Genomic DNA, 16,799 nt, shown 5'->3' with positions numbered 1-16,799 from the left:
TTGAAGGATTTTCTAGTTTGTCTGGACCACTCACGGCATTGACTAAGAAGAACGTGAAGTTCGTTTGGAACAACAAGTGCGAGGCAAGTTTTCTTGAGTTGAAGAAAAGACTTACGACCGCACCGGTACTTACACTGCCGGAGCCTCTTAAGCCTTTTGTAGTGTATAGTGATGCATCTAAAGCAGGACTAGGATGTGTGCTGATGCAAGAAGGGAGAGTAGTTGCTTATGCTTCACGTCAACTGAAGAATCATGAGCAGAATTATCCTACGCATGATTTGGAATTAGCTGCAGTGGTTTTTGCTCTTAAGATTTGGAGACACTACTTGTATGGCGAAAAGTGTGAAGTTTTCACAGATCACAAAAGCCTCCAATATCTGTTCGAGCAGAAGAACCTTAATATGAGGCAGAGAAGATGGTTGGAATTAATCAGCGATTATCAGTGCAACATCAAGTACCACCCCGGAAAGGCCAATGTGGTAGCTGATGCTTTGAGTCGCAAGAGCAGAGTGGAGGATTCATCTATCTTGTCGTCAGAAGTAAATTCACTCCTATGCAGTATGAGGAAACTGTTGATCGAGAATCGTAGTCGGGAAGTAGTTCTGACCACCGTTCAAGAGTTCATTCCATTGGATTGGGAAGAACTGAAAGACCGTCAGAAGAAAGATAGTAAGCTTGCAGAAGTCATCGGGAAAATTGAGAAGTCGGAAGGACCGAAGGACTTTAGCATCAGAGAAGATGGAACTTTGTATTTCAAGAACCGAAGGGTCATCCCAGCAGACCAAGAGTTAAAAGGAAAGGTAATGAAGGAAGCCCATAACACACCTTACACTGCTCATCCCGGCAGTACAAAGATGTACCAGGATCTGAAGCAGCATTTCTGGTGGGCAGGAATGAAAAAGGACGTGGCAGATTTTGTGAACAAGTGTTCAATATGCAGATTAGTTAAAGCGGAACACCAGAAACCAGCAGGTGAATTGCAGCCACTGCCAATCCCGGAATGGAAATGGGAGGATATCTCAATGGATTTTGTAGTGGGTTTTCCAAGAACCTCAGCTGGAAATAATGCTATCTGGGTGATAGTGGACCGACTAACAAAAAGTGCTCACTTTATACCCATCAAGAATACAGATTCTTTGGAGAGATTAACGAGGATTTATTTAGCAGAGATTGTCAGATTGCATGGAGTGCCTAAGACGATTGTGTCCGATAGAGACCCTCGTTTCACGTCGCGTTTCTGGCAAAGTTTGCAAGACTTAATGGGAACTAGATTGAAGTTCAGTAGTGCTTACCATCCGCAAACAGATGGGCAAACAGAAAGGACAATACAAACTTTGGAAGATATGCTAAGAGCCTGTGTATTGGAAAATGAGGGGAACTGGGAGAAGCAACTACCTCTGATAGAATTTGCTTACAACAATAGTTTCCAGGCCACAATTCAGATGGCACCTTATGAAGCCTTGTACGGCCGAAAGTGTAGATCTCCGTTGTATTGGGACGAAGTAGGGGAAAGCATAGTGTTTGGGCCCGAAGTCTTGCAAGAGATAAAGGAACAAGTCCACATGATTAGAGAAAGGATGAAAACTGCACAGAGCCGACAAAAGAGTTACGCTGATAATCGAAGGAGGAGTTTAGAATTCGAAGTTGGAGATTGGGTCTATGTGAAAGTATCCCCTATGAGAGGAGTAGGTCGTTTCGGAGTGAAGGGAAAATTAAGTCCAAGATACGTGGGACCCTATGAAATAGTGGAGAAGGTGGGAACAGTTGCGTACCGTCTGGAGCTACCAACTGAGTTCCATGGAATCCACAATGTATTCCACGTGTCCTCTTTGAAGAAGAGTTTTGGGAACCTGATACCGGCAGTGGTGGATCCCGCTAGTGTACCTTTACAGTCCAACTTGACCTACGAGGAGAAGCCAGTTCAGATCATTGACTGGAAGGAAAAAGAATTACGGAACCGCAAGATTCAACTAGTCAAAGTACTTTGGCAAAACCATAATATTCAAGAGGCAACTTGGGAGAAGGAAGTCGATATGCAAGCCAAGTACCCCCAGTTATTTGTTACCTAATCCAGTCTTATTTTGTTTTGTTTTCGGCTCAGTCGATATTTTGTGCTTCACTTTGTATGGGATTGCTATATCAGATGTGGTAATTCGTTGTTTGGTTATTACTAAAGTATTTGTTTCCATTACAGAGTTTTGTAGGCCATTTTTTTTGTGTGTATACTATAGAATGTTCTCCATGTTGATTGTATTCTTTTTGCAGTTCCATGGCTCGAGAGCGCAAGACCGCCCGTAAATCGACACTGTCGGCACAACGAGTGCGTGAGATGCGAGAACAGCGTCGTAGAAGACGTTTAGCTGAACTGAATAGGGAGGTGTCTGCTTATTGGCGTAAGATGGAACGCCAAGAGCACCACCGCACGCACATTTTAGACATTGACAGTAGTGGAGTAGGTTACGAGAGGAGGGCCTTACCTCATGAGGAGCGTTACCCTCCGTTACACTTTACCACGTGGCTTGATCGAGATAACTTCAAGGCTAGGATGGCACGGGACCGAGCAGAGTCCAGTAGAGCAGCTGAGGAGCGTGCTGCTGCCGTGGACGCTGAGCCCGCTACCTCAGGCTCATCCATGTCGTCGACTCACCGTGGGCGTTTGTTGGAGGATGGTCAGGAGCCTGATAGCAGTGATGAGGAGGTCGTGCAGCTCCCCAACCCAGGTCATTTTGAAAATTTGGTGTATGATTCAGAGGACGATGTGTTCTACTACTTACCCCAACACACCGTGCCGACGGACATCGATGCACCTCCACCGGAGCCAACTAGTAGTGATACGTCCAGTGATGGACAATAGTTCTGGTGAGCAACATCTTTTACTTAGCTTGTTAATGTTGTTCTTGCGTCGATTTCGAGGACGAAATCTTTTTTTTAGGAGGGGAGGATGTAATAGCCCACTAGAAATTCATTGGTGGAATTTCTATTGACTTTAGGAATCTCGTGAAAACCCATAAGTTTTTACGAATCGACCAATCGCTTAGGTTTTAGTCTGTCATCATGATCAGTGTTATCACTCTCTATGGTGCTAGATTATGGGTTTAATTATTTGAGATAGTTAGAAGTGTCAGAATGAGTTATGGTCTGTGCCATTAGATTCAGTGCATTATTTAGGATTTTATGGCGCAATAGCCTATTTTCATAATTTCGGACGAAATGTCTGTTGGAAATTGTGAAATTATTTTTAGGGGAACTTCGGGGTTGAATTTCGGTGAATGATTTTCACTATAGGTTAATAGGAATATTTAGAAATTTTTAGTCCTAAGTTTATTATGTTTCTTTTTAGAGTGAATAGTAACCTCGATAAGCGCACCCATTGCAGTGTTTTCAAAATCACAGTGTGAAATGTCCAAATTAGGTTAGAAAAGTTTTATTTGGACACTTGGCAAGATCTTAGCCACACATAGTAAATGGTATTAGACACTTGGTACAAAGAAGATCCATTAGATAGATTTGTGAAGGAATCAAGGTGTGAGATTATGCTACCTAAGCAAAGCTGTGTTTCATCTGTTCAACCAAATTGTGCCAGACCAAAGAGGGTTTCAACCCTAGCAAAACCCTAAATGGTTGGAATCCAATTGAAACCCCAAAAACTTGGTTGAAACCAAAACCCTAAATGGTTTTCCCAAACCCTAAAGTTGGCCTCCAAACCCTTTTTAATCCGATTTCTAGCATTGTGTTTAATCACTTGATTAAATCAATTCCACATGCTATTAATTAATCAAATCCTTGTTAGGACATCATTATTCAACCTTTTAAACCTTGGGAATTTGATTGGGCCAAGAAAAATTGATTTTGGGCTTGTTAGCATCTCAAACCCTAACCAAACCCCATTTAAACCCCAAATTGAAGCCCACTTGATGGGGCCCACCAAGGCCCACGAAATTGGCCACCTTGGCAAAGCTTCTTGGAGAAGTTTCCTCCCCCACATGGCAGACCATCCACTGCCATTGGCTGCATCCAATAGTGCCTTGATGTGAAGGAGAAATCCACTCCATCAACTTCCATCTTTCACAGCTGCTGCAGGCAGTCTCTGCCCCTCTCTATTCTCCACTTTATGTCACATAGCCACCTCCAATCAGGGGTCATTCAAGCCCATAACTTCCCCCTCCAGAACTCTAAAGTCGTGCAAGACACACTTCTCTCCATTTTATCACTTATTTCCCCCGTTCTTAGAGAGAAACCCAAAAGAGCTCTCTCGGGCAGATTTCTGGGTATTTTTGCGTGGCTATTTGTGATCCCCTGTAAGTATTATCTCACGTTTACTCCTTCATATAAGTTGTTCGTCTTTGAGTCTAGTTTCCGTGGATATATTATTAGTCTCATTCCATGCTCATTTGATTGGTCAAAAGTATTTTTAACCTTGGAAAGGTCATTCTGGGCGTGAAACTGGAGAGTATGTTATGTTTTGGAAGTTTTGACCAAGCTAATGGACATATCTTGGTCCGAAAATTTTATGGAGTGTTTTTAACATGTGTTTATGAATGTTCATTGAGGTTTTGTTACTTGAATAAAGCTTTTGATGATAGATTTTCTTAGAGTTAGAAACTTGAAAACTGGAAGTGGAAAAACAGTTTCTGTTTTGTGAAAGTCTGAATATTTCGTGGTTTAATCTTATTCCAAAGGCTTTGATATTTTTATATGATAATCCTAAGCCTCTTATATACATGTTAGGATGTTATTTCGAAGATATCTAGTATTATTTTTTTAAAGATATGATTTTCTATGCAAGAGGATTTCGGTTAGGCCTAAACTTTGATGTTTTTGAGTTAGATCCATGTTTTATTAAATTTTAGCCATGTGATTTTAAGTTTGATGGTTGGATCTTCTTTAGGACACATTTTTAAACCATGTGATGTGTTAGTTTGAAGATCACATGTCTTTAAGCCATGGATCAAGAGATTGATCATAGTTAGTTGGGAAAATCAGTTTCTGTTTTGGACTAAGTTTAAAACCAAAAACTCCAAGTGTTGTTTTGTGATTTTTGGTGAGTTTTGTTTGATGATTTAAAGCATGTTTGATCTTAGGATGATGTTATGAATATGTTAGAAGTAAGATTTGATTTTTTTGGAATTCTTGGAGATGTTTTTATTAAGGTCAAAACTTGTGATTTAAGGTTTACTTTTTGTTAAAAAGTTTGGGTCTTTTTACAAAAAGTTTGGTGTTGATAATTAGTTTTTCTTAATGGATATTTTTAAGGGTGTTTTTAAACTTAGGATAGGAAAATCTTTGTTACAAGATTTTGGTTTATTCATGAGTTTTGGAACTTGAAAGAATTGCAACCAAAATAAGACAAATGGCCTATGTAGGTTTCGGCCATAGTGAGTTTTTCATAGTTGTGATTGGTTTTAAATTTTTCTGGGTTGATATTTGAGTTTGGGACAAAATTTACATGAGGAATGTAAATTTTGGTAATTTTTGGAATTAGGATATTAAATCCTTAAGTTAGGGGTAAAATGGTCATTTGTCCACATGTAGAGGGTAAAATGGTAATTTTACTCTAAGTTGTCTCTTTTCACATTTCTAATTGTTAGTAATTAATTTCTAACTTTTAGAATAACATTTTACAGTTCCTCGTGTTTCGCGCTTTATTATAGTAGAACGCGTCGATCGAGGTAAGTTAACTTTTAACTTACTATCAGTTTAATGTGTATGAGTGATGAGTAAGGGAACTAAATTGTATGTATGCATGTTATATCATATGTGCCATGCCAAGTCATTACATATTTATCTGTTACACAGAATTTATTCTGTCATGAATTATTCATCTGTTACACAAGATATTCTGTCACGTATTCCTATACATTGTAAGTATGTCATGTTAAGTTAAGTATGCCATCTGTTACATGTATTTCATGTCACGTAATATTCACAGTCACATGTTACACCATGTTAAGAAATATTGTTTATTATATGATATGCCATGTTATGAAATGTTACGTATTACATGTATGCCATGTTATGAAATGTACTCTGTTACATTTATGTCCCAACTATGTCATGTCTGTCATCTTACGTTCACGTCACGTTACGCTACGTCAGGACTTCTGTCTTTTCGTATCCATGTCATCCCGTCTCGAATACAGTTTGTGTATCTCGAGAATAATCTTGTTAAGCTATTCATGTCAATCACGACCCTAAGCGCTAGGATGGGGTAATATCCTAGTGAAACTCCTTTGTTCACGCTGGAGTGTCTAAATAGGTGTGAAATTCCCTGGGTTGACGAAGTACGGTCAACAGGTTGCGAATGGGGCCTAATTAGCTGGTCACCGGAGCGCGCCAGGCACTAACGTCGATGGTGCCACACATTATGTTACGTGTGTCCACAGCAAGTGTGGCACAAACAATTCATGGGGCCACAACAACTGTGGAGCATGAAGTATGGGGCCACAACAACTGTGGAGCATACACTACGTGAGACACAGCAATTGTGACACGTAGGATACGTGGGGCCACAACAACTGTGGAGTACGTATTAACGCACTCACAGCTGGTATAGACACCTGTGTTGTGATGCGGTAATCGGCAGGGACACACGGCTCAAGGGGACCTGTGTAGCACCCATATGGTCACTTAATTAAGTCTACTGAGAAAGATTCCAAGTTCATGTATTTCACGTTCATGTCATGTTTCACGTTATGTTACGTTCAAGTTTACGTTCATGTCAAGTTTCACGTTTATGTCACGTCAAGCTAAGTTTCAGTTCCAGTTCAAGTTATGTCAGCTCATGCCATGTTATGTCAAGTCACGTTATGCTTATTATACCATGCCATGTTATGTCAAGTCATGTTATGCCTATTATCTCATGCCATGTTATGTCAAGTTATGTTATGTTTACTATTGACTTTGATTGTGCATTCATGCATTTATTGTCATGCATGCATCATTAACCTGTGTGAAGTTTTTGTTAACTTGCTGAGATTTGTAATCAAATCTCACTATGGTAGTCCCAACTACCATTCCCCCCGAATGGTAGATTTTGTTACAGGATCGGAAGGAGAACCAGAAAACAACCAACTGGAAACAGTCGACTAAGCGACGGTGTGACTTAGGCGTAGTTGCCTTAGGTTACTAATTGTATTTTGTGGAGTTCAATCTCCAGCACTCTTTTGTTCACAACCATTTTGGACTAGTGTTGTGATCTTAGTTGTTTAATATGTTTTTATGTATGAAGTATGTTGTAAGTATTTGGGATATCATAAGTTTGGTGCATAGTATTGCTTTTAAAAAAAATAATAAAAAAATTATCCGCTGCGAATATTGCATAATGCTAGATGCATGTTAGGAACATTGCATCTTATATGTCATGAACGGGGACAGGTAACCTTGTGTTGCATGTCCCGACGCTTCAGATGTCCGTCCGATCCCAAGCGGAATCTGCTGGCGTCACAATTCCCATCATTCCCCCTCTCCAAAAAAAGGTTCGACCTCGAATCTCCACTTGAATCAAAGGGAAAAAATGTTAGTAATATTATCATTAATTTCATATGCATTATCATTAATTTGTTCAAGAATTTGAAGAAATCCATCCAAACTACTCCTGTTGTCAACAGATAAAGGCATTAAATCTAAAGGAGTAAATAGATTATATCTATAAACAATTTCGAAAGGAGAATACAAAGTGGTAGTATGCATGGTCCTGTTATATGCAAATTCTATAAATACATCCATAACCACAAAAATAGAATCTCTACTCTTTTCTATCCTAGGCAGCTCCAAAACAAAGTCCATAGATATGTCTACACATGACTCACTAAGAACAGGTAAGGGTGTATACAACCCATATGGCAAAAGCTTAAATTTGGCCTTTTTGCATGTAATGCACTTGCCACAAATATGATTGACATCTATCTTCATCTTAGACCAACATAAATGTTCATGCAAAATGTCTAAAGTTTTCTTAACACCAGAATGACTACTCCAATTATATGCAAACTCAATGAAAGGCAAATGATAATCCCGCAAACGTTCATGTAACAAGTCAAAGTATGATAAAGGATACTCCCACAAACGTTCATGCAACATGTTTAAAATATTCTTTATACCAAAATAACAACTTCAATTATATGCAAACTCAATGAAACGGAAATGATACTCTCGCAAACATTCATGCAACAAGTCAATGTATGGCAAATGATACTCTCACAAACGTTCCTGAAATACACCTAAAGCTTTTCTTACACCAAAATGACCACTCCAATTATATGAAAACTCAATGAATGGCATGCAATACTCCCATAAACGTTCATGCAACATGTTAATGAATGACAAATAATACTTCCACAAACGTTCATGTAACACTTCAATGAAAGGCAAATGATACTCCCACAAATATTCATGCAACACATCAATGAATGAAAAATTATACTTCCACATATGTCCCTGCAACACGTTATTGAATGGTAAATGATATTCCCAAAAACATTCATGCAACACAACAAAAGTCTTCCTTACACTAAGGTTACCCAACAAACCAGCATGTCCATCACACACAAGCAACATACGTATAAAACTAGTAGGCACACAAAATCTATTCTTTCTAAACAAATACCAATCTAGTTTATAGAACTTACCAAAAGATGCTTTCTCACATGTTCCATACACACTAGCAAAGTCATCATCATTAGCATGCAATTCATTATCATATTTAAGTCTCAACAATTTTGCATTTAAAATGAAGACAAGGACATAGCTTCTTGCTAAAGTGTCAACCACAAAATTTTCCATACCTTGTGTGTGTTTTGAATACATGAGGAAAAGTCTCAATACAGTCCTCTCATTTAGCATGCATTCTAGTCAACAACTTACCTTGTTCCCTTAAGTGCGTCAATGACTCATGTTCTTCAAAGAAAGGTCGGGTAGGAATTGTCGCACCTAGCACAAAATCAATGTAGTGCTCTATCTCCCTAATAGGTGGCAATCCACTAAACACACCGCTATGAATCAGGATCTTGTATCCCTGCAACAAAGAGACAACAATACTAGATAAATATACGTCAAGTTCGTTAGTATTAAGACTCGCCTTAGTATAAAAACTCAATTTTCTCTTTGTTTTTCTCTCATTTTCTTCACTCTCTCTTTTCTTTCCACTCTCTTTTTCTTTTTCACTCTCTTTTTTCATTTCACACTCTTTTTCCTTTTCACTCTCTTTTTTTTGTCACTCTCTTTTTCTTCATCTTTTCTTGTACTCTTGACCTCACAATTATTTTTCAACACATACCCTCTTTTTCTTGTGGTCTTAGTCTCACCCTCTTCTTTTTTCTCTCTCGTTTTCTCTCTTTCTCCATTTCGGACTCACTATTTTTTTTTTCTCAATCTCACATACACTCTTATTTTTCAGCTCAATTTCACTTTCACTCTCACATTCACTCTTCTTTTTTAGCTCAATCTCCCTTTCACTTTTTGTTTTTTTTATCACTCTCTCTTTTACTCTTTAATTTTTGATCACCCTCATTCTCACTCTTTCTTTTTTGAGCAATCTCACTTTTCAATTTCAATTGGTCCCCATGGACCTGTGTTGGAGTTAAAGGAGCAAGTTTGATTGTTTTTCCATCCTTTTCAAAATTGTACATGTTCCTTAACCCATCATGGATCACCTTCCTATTATACTGTCATGGCTTCCCCAACAAAATATGACCAGCATGCATAGTAGGCACAACATCACAAATGACCATATCCTGGTATTTTTCAATTGAAAAAGAAACTAGCACTTGCTTATTTATCCTAACCTCCCCAAAATCACTCAACCACTGCAACATGTATGGTCTAGGGTGTTTCAAAGTACGTAAATTCAATTTCTCAACTAAAGTAATGCTAGCCAAATTAATACAACTCAAATCAATGATCATACTACATACCTTGTTGTTGATGTGGCATCTAGTATGAAAAATGTTCTCTCTGCTGCTCTGTATCATCCATCTTAATTTGTGTATTGAGTGCACGCCTAGTATCAAAAGAATCACTATACTTTTCTTTCTCATAATCATTTTCAACACTAGACTCACGTCGCCCCCTATCTCTCACACCTTGTAGATTTCTAATCGCTGCTTCTTGATGATCCATCCTATCCCTCACTTCACCCAACACAAAGTTCAACCGCTCAAACTGTTGTTGCATAGCTTGCAACACAAAGGATGAGTTATCTGCTCTCACCCTTGGTCATGAGCTACTCCGATGAGACATTATAAGGTGTTGCACAAAAGAATGTTAGTGGTAAAAAAAAAAAACCTCACACACTCCCTTACATGTTTACACTCGAATAATGGCACTTCACTTGTGTTTCATTCTTAATTGGCTTTTTCCCAATAATAGTTTTACACTCTCTTGCCTTTTACCTCAAGAGTTTTCCCACTCAAATTCTTTAAGAACTAATAGAACACAATCAAGAGAAAGCAACCATGTTTTATCCCAACTAGTAATTAGATCTAAAAAACAAGAACAAGAGAAACACGGAATGAATAAAAATGACACGAGAATCAAATAAGTTATACGAATGAAAGAGTAATAATAAGACAAGATACCAACTTTAATGATGTTTGCAGCAGCCCCTTTGATGATAAGGTTCAATCAACAAATTTCTTTCTTTCTTTTTTTTGTAACTATGTAACAACCGTTGAATATGCTACCTTTTCTTTTCCTCTTATTTTTTTTTTCTTTTCTTTTCTTTTTCCTTTCTTATCTTTTCCTTTTCTGTCTTTTTTTTTCTTTTTTTTTCTCTTATTTTCTCTAATTCAATCACAAATAGCAATATTCAATTGTCAAATCAAGGAATTGAATTCAAGCACAGAAGAATTGACAATGAAGTAGAAGATAATCAATGGAATGGCACTACAAGTAATTGATAAACTTAGAGATGCAAGAAACCCTAGAATTTTGAAACCCTAGGTGATGCAAATTTCAGCCAAACCCAAAACCCTAAGAATTTCAGCAGCCCAATTTTTGTTTCTATTTTTTTGGCAACCCTAGAACAATGAAGACCTAGAATTAAATTTAAGGATGCTAGAACTAAAAGATAGAATCAGACCTGATATGAACCCGTGGGAATGAATTCCCGTGAACCCACAATCAATTTGAAAACTCCCCAAGAAAGCCAAAAATCAAGTCAAGGATGGAGAATCTAGACCCGATGAGAACCCGTTTCAAGAATCCAGATTATATTAAAATCTAGACCCGTTGAAGAACCCATCTCAAGAACCCAGATTACAAGGGAGGAACACCACAAAGGTTGTGATTTACCTTTGATAAGTTCAAGAGTTCAATCAAGAACAAGAGGAGAAAACTAAACTCACAAATAAAATTCAATATTGTCTAACTCTCAAATGAGGCTACAAAGAGTTTTTAAAGCCAAATCTAATCAAAACCCTAGCCAAAATAATGCCCCTTTTACCCAAAATTACCCTTGATGAACAGTACCGGCTACAGTACACGCGGCTACAGTAACACCCTACAATAAATTGATGAAACCCTAGTTCCTAAAATGTAACTTTCCAAATAAGCCCTTGGCCAAAATACAAGGCCTTCCCAAAAACATAATTTAAAAGAAATAAGACATGTGAGCCAAGCATCTTCAAACCCACTTATTCTAAAGTAATAAAATAAATCATTTAATCAAATTGGAAGCCTCCAATAACAATAGGCCGTATCTCTAAGTCATGACTTCCACAGCTTGAATAAAGTGGATCAAAGCTGGTTCTTCTTCTTTCAGACCCATCTTCAGTGTTGGGCTCTTGCTGGCTTCATCCCAAGTGGATTGCACCAATCCTTGCATTGCTTCCTTGATCTTCTTCGCCCTTGATCCCTTGTAATTGGCCCATCTGGAACTTGCAAAGGATCTTTAAGAGTAGGCCCACCTTGGTTCCTATCATTCCCCCTCTCCTCAAAAGGATTCGACCTCGAATCTTCACCTACATCAAAAGGAGAAAGATCAGAAACATTGAAAGTTGCAGAAACTTTATACTCACCTGGAAGATCCACTTTATATGCATTGTCATTAATTTTCTCAAGAATTTGGAAAGGTCCATCTCCTCGAGGATGCAACTTAGTCCTTCTATGGGCTGGGAATCTTTCTTTGCGCATGTGAACCCAAACCCAATCTCCTGGTTCAAAGATGACACGCCTTCGTCCTTTATTGGCTTGGGAAGCAACCCTTTCATTCTTTTGGGCAATTTGAAGCCGTACCCTCTCATGAAGTGACTTCACCAACTCCGCCTTCTTTTGTCCATCCAAACTACTCCTGTCATCAACAGGTAAAGGCATCAAATCCAAAGGAGTAAGTGGATTAAATCCATAAACAATTTCAAAAGGAGAGTATGAAGTAGTAGTATGCATCGTCCTATTATATGCAAACTCTATAAATGGCAAACAATCCTCTCAAGTTTTTAAATTCTTATGAACAACAATGCGTAAAAGCTGGAGTTAAAGTCCTATTAACTACTTCAGTCTGACCATCAGTCTGTGGATGACAAGTAGTGGAAAATAAGAGTTTAGTACCCAATTTCCCCCACAACACCTTCCAAAAGTAGCTAAGGAATTTAACATCCCTATCAGAAACAATACTCCTAGGTACACCACGGAGTCGCACTATCTCTCGGAAAAACAAGTCAGCTATGTTTGTTGCATCATCTGTTTTATGGCATGGAATGAAATGTGCCATCTTACTGAATCTATCCACAACAACAAAAATAGAATCTCTACCCCTTTTGGTCCTAGGCAGCCCCAAAACAAAGTCCATAGATATGTCTACCCATGGCTCACTAGGAACGGGTAAGGGTGTATACAACCTATGTGGCAAAACCTTAGATTTGGCCTTTCTACATGTAATGCACATTCCACAAATACGGTTAACATCTCTCTTCATCTTAGGCCAAAAGAAATGTTCATGCAAAATGTCTAAAGTTTTCTTGACACCAAAGTGTCCCATTAATCCCCCACCATGTGCCTCACGCACCAATAACTCACGCATAGAATTTGGCAGACAAAGTTTGCTTTATTTAAACAAATAACCATCATGCTTGCAAAACTTACCAAATGCTGCCTTATCACATGCCACATACACATTTGAAAAATCAGCATCATCGGCATACATGTCTTTCACGTATTCAAACCCAAGCATTTTGGCACTCATAGAAGTAAGAAGTACATACCTCCGGGATAGAGCATCAGCAACAATGTTCTCCTTACCTTGCTTGTAACGGATGACATAGGGAAAGGTCTCAATGTATTCCATCCATCTAGCATGCCTTTTATTCAACTTACCTTGACCCTTGAGATGCTTCAATGATTCATGATCGGTATGGATCACAAATTCTCTTGGCCATAGGTAGTGCTGCCAAGTCTCTAATGCACGAACAAGAGCATAAAGCTCTTTGTCATAAGTAGGGTACTTCAGGGATGCCCCACTTAACTTTTCACTGAAGAAGGCTATGGGCCGCCTATCCTGCATCAAAACGGCTCCAATCCCTATTCCTGAGGCATCACATTCAATCTCAAAAGCTTTGTTAAAATCAGGTAATGCTAACACAGGTGCAGAGCACAACCTTTCTTTAATAGTGGCAAAAGCATTCTCTTGATTAGCCCCCCAATGAAACCCAACATTCTTTTTAATTACCTCAGTGAGTGGTGCAGCAATGGTGCTGAAGTCTTTAAAAAAACATCGATAAAAGCTAGCTAACCCATGAAAGCTTTTTACCTCAGTGATGCTTTTTGGAGTTGGCCACTCCTTGATGGCCTTGACTTTCTCTTCATCCACCTCAATACCCTTTGTACTAACAACGTAACCAAGAAAAATAACTTTTTCCATGCAAAAGGCACATTTCTTGAAATTAGCATACAACTTTTCACATCTCAACACATCAAACACATATCTCAAATGCTCAATATGTTCATTTAAGTTCTTGTTGTACACTAAGATATCATCAAAGTACACAACCACAAACTTGCCTATGAATGCACGTAGGACACGGTTCATTAATCTCATGAAAGTACTGGGTGCATTTGTAAGTCCAAATGGCATAACCAACCATTCATAAAGCCCATACTTAGTCTTAAAAGCAGTTTTCCATTCATCACCCTCTTTCATTCTAATTTGATGGTACCCACTTTTAAGATCAATTTTACGGAAAATATATGAGCCATTCAATTCATCAAGCATATCATCCAATCTAGGAATGGGATGGTGATACTTTACCGTGATATTATTGACTGCCCTGCAATCAATGCACATCCTCCACGTCCCATCCTTCTTTGGCACTAGTAGCACTGGTACTGCACAAGGGCTCATGCTCTCCCTCACGTACCCCTTGCTAATCAAATCCTCAACTTGCCTCTGAAGCTCCTTTGTCTCCTCTGGATTACTCCTATAGGCTGGTCGGTTTGGAATAGCAGCCCCGGGTACAAAATCAATTTGGTGCTCAATGCCTCGAATGGGTGGCAACTCATTTGGCATCTCCTCCGGGAATACATCCTCAAACTCCTGCAACAAAGAAACAGCCAAACTAGGAAGAGACTGATTAGTTTCATCAAGAGTAAGATCAGACTCTTGATAGACAAGAAAAATCATAGGGCGATCTGCGAAGAAAGCCCTCTTAACCTCACTCTCTCTTGCATAGAAACTCACTTTTGCCTTTCCTTTTCTCTCAGAAGACTCTCTTTCTTTTTTCTCTCGTGGCTCCATTCTTTTTTCTTTACTCTCAGCCACCTCTCTACTTTCTTTTTCACTCTTTCTTTTATGCTCATATTCACTCTCACTCTTTCTTTTTTGCTCAATCTCTTTTTCACTCTTCCTTTTTTGATCACTCTCATTTTCACTCTTTCTCTTCTGATCACTCTCATTTTCACTCTTTCTTTTTTGAGCAACCTCACTTTTCAATTTCAGTTGGTCCTCATAGACCTGGCTTGGAGTTAAAGGAGCAAGTTTAATTGTTTTGCCCTCCTTTTCAAAGCTGTACATGTTCTTGAACCCATCATGTGTCACTCTCCTATCATACTGCCACGGCCTCCCCAACAAAATATGGCCCGCATGCATAGGCACAACATCACAAAGCACCTCATCTTGATACTTCCCAATAGAAAAAGTAACTAACACTTGTTTATCCACCCTAACCTCTCCACAATCATTCAACCACTGCAATTTGTATGGTCTAGAGTGTTTAAAGGTTGGTAAATTCAATTTCTCAACCAAAGTAGTGCTAGCCACATTAGTACAACTCCCTCCATCAATGATCATACTACATACCTTATTGTTGACATGGCATCTAGTATGGAAAATGTTCTCTCTCTGTTGCTCTGCATCATCCACCTTAATGTGTGCATTAAGAGCACGCCTGGCAACAAGAGACTCACCTGTCACAGGGTATACCACTCCATCATCATCACTAGCATCATCCAACTCGGGCACCTCATCACTATCATCCTCACTCTCAGTCATCACCTCCCCATTGTCACGCATAATCATCACCCTCCTATTTGGACATTGAGAAGCAATGTGCCCTGAACCCAAACACTTAAAACATTTGATATCTCTATTCCGTGAAGGTTGGGATTCTACCTTGGGTTTGTTGCTAGTTCCCTCATCTTTTCCCTTAGGTGGTTCGGTCTTTCTCTTTGCTTCAGCTGGATCATTCCTATCCCATTTTGATTTCCAAGTAGTGCTAGAAACCGTAGTGTACCTTGCTGTCCCTTTTCTCTTTAATTGCCTCTCCACCTTCATAGCCATGTGCACCATGTCCTCTATCTCCACATAATGCTGCAATTCAATTACATTGGCTATGTCCCTATTCAACCCACTCAAAAATCTAGCCATGGTGGCCTCTCGGTCCTCCTCTACATTAGCCCGAATCATCGCCACCTCCATCTCCTTATGGTAATCCTCCACACTCCTAGACCCCTGTGTAAGATTTTGTAATTTCTGGAAAAGGTCTCTATAGTAATGGCTAGGAACAAATCTCCGCCTCATGAGAGCTTTCAACTCTCCCCATGTCTCTATAGGCCTCTCATAATTCCTTCTCCTATTGGTCACTAATTGATCCCACCAAATAATAGCATAATCAGTGAACTCAATTACCGCCAACTTCACTTTCTTCTCCTCAGAGTAATTATGGCAATCAAACACCAACTCTATTTTTTTCTCCCACTCTAGATAAACCTCAGGGTCAGTTCTACCTTGGAAAGATGGTATTTTCATTTTGATGCTACCAAGGTCTCTATCTACACCATCCCGACCCCTTAGATTCCCCACAAGTCCTCTTTCATGCCTAACTCCTCTATTTCTACCTGACCCAACGTCAGATGCTAAATCTTCCTCTTCCTCACTATCTCCTTCATTCTCATACTGATTTTCAACCTATGCTCACGTCGCCTCCTATCCCTCCTACTTTGTAGATTTCTAATCGCTGCTTCTTGATGATCCATCCTATCCCTTACTTCACCCAACACCAAGTTCAACCGCTCAAACTGTTGTTGCATGGCTTGCAACACAAAGGATGAGTTATCTGCTCTCCCCCTTGGTGCTGCGCTACTCCGATGAGACATTATCAGGCGCTACACAAGAGAATGTTAGTGGCAAAAAAAAAGTAAACCTTACACACTCCCTCACGTGTTTACACTCGAATAATGACACTCCACTCGTGTTTCACTCTTAATTGGCTTTTTCCGATAATAGTCTTATACTCTCTTTGCCTTTTACCTCAAGAGTTTTCCCACTCAAGTTCTTTAAGAACTAATTGACTCAATCAAGACAAAGCAACCTT

The sequence above is a fragment of the Juglans regia genome, chromosome 2, assembly GCF_001411555.2.
Source record: "Juglans regia cultivar Chandler chromosome 2, Walnut 2.0, whole genome shotgun sequence".
Classification (NCBI taxonomy): Eukaryota; Viridiplantae; Streptophyta; class Magnoliopsida; order Fagales; family Juglandaceae; genus Juglans; species Juglans regia.
The sequence above is the reverse complement of the archived record's forward strand: the minus strand, read 5'-3'. Positions refer to the sequence as shown.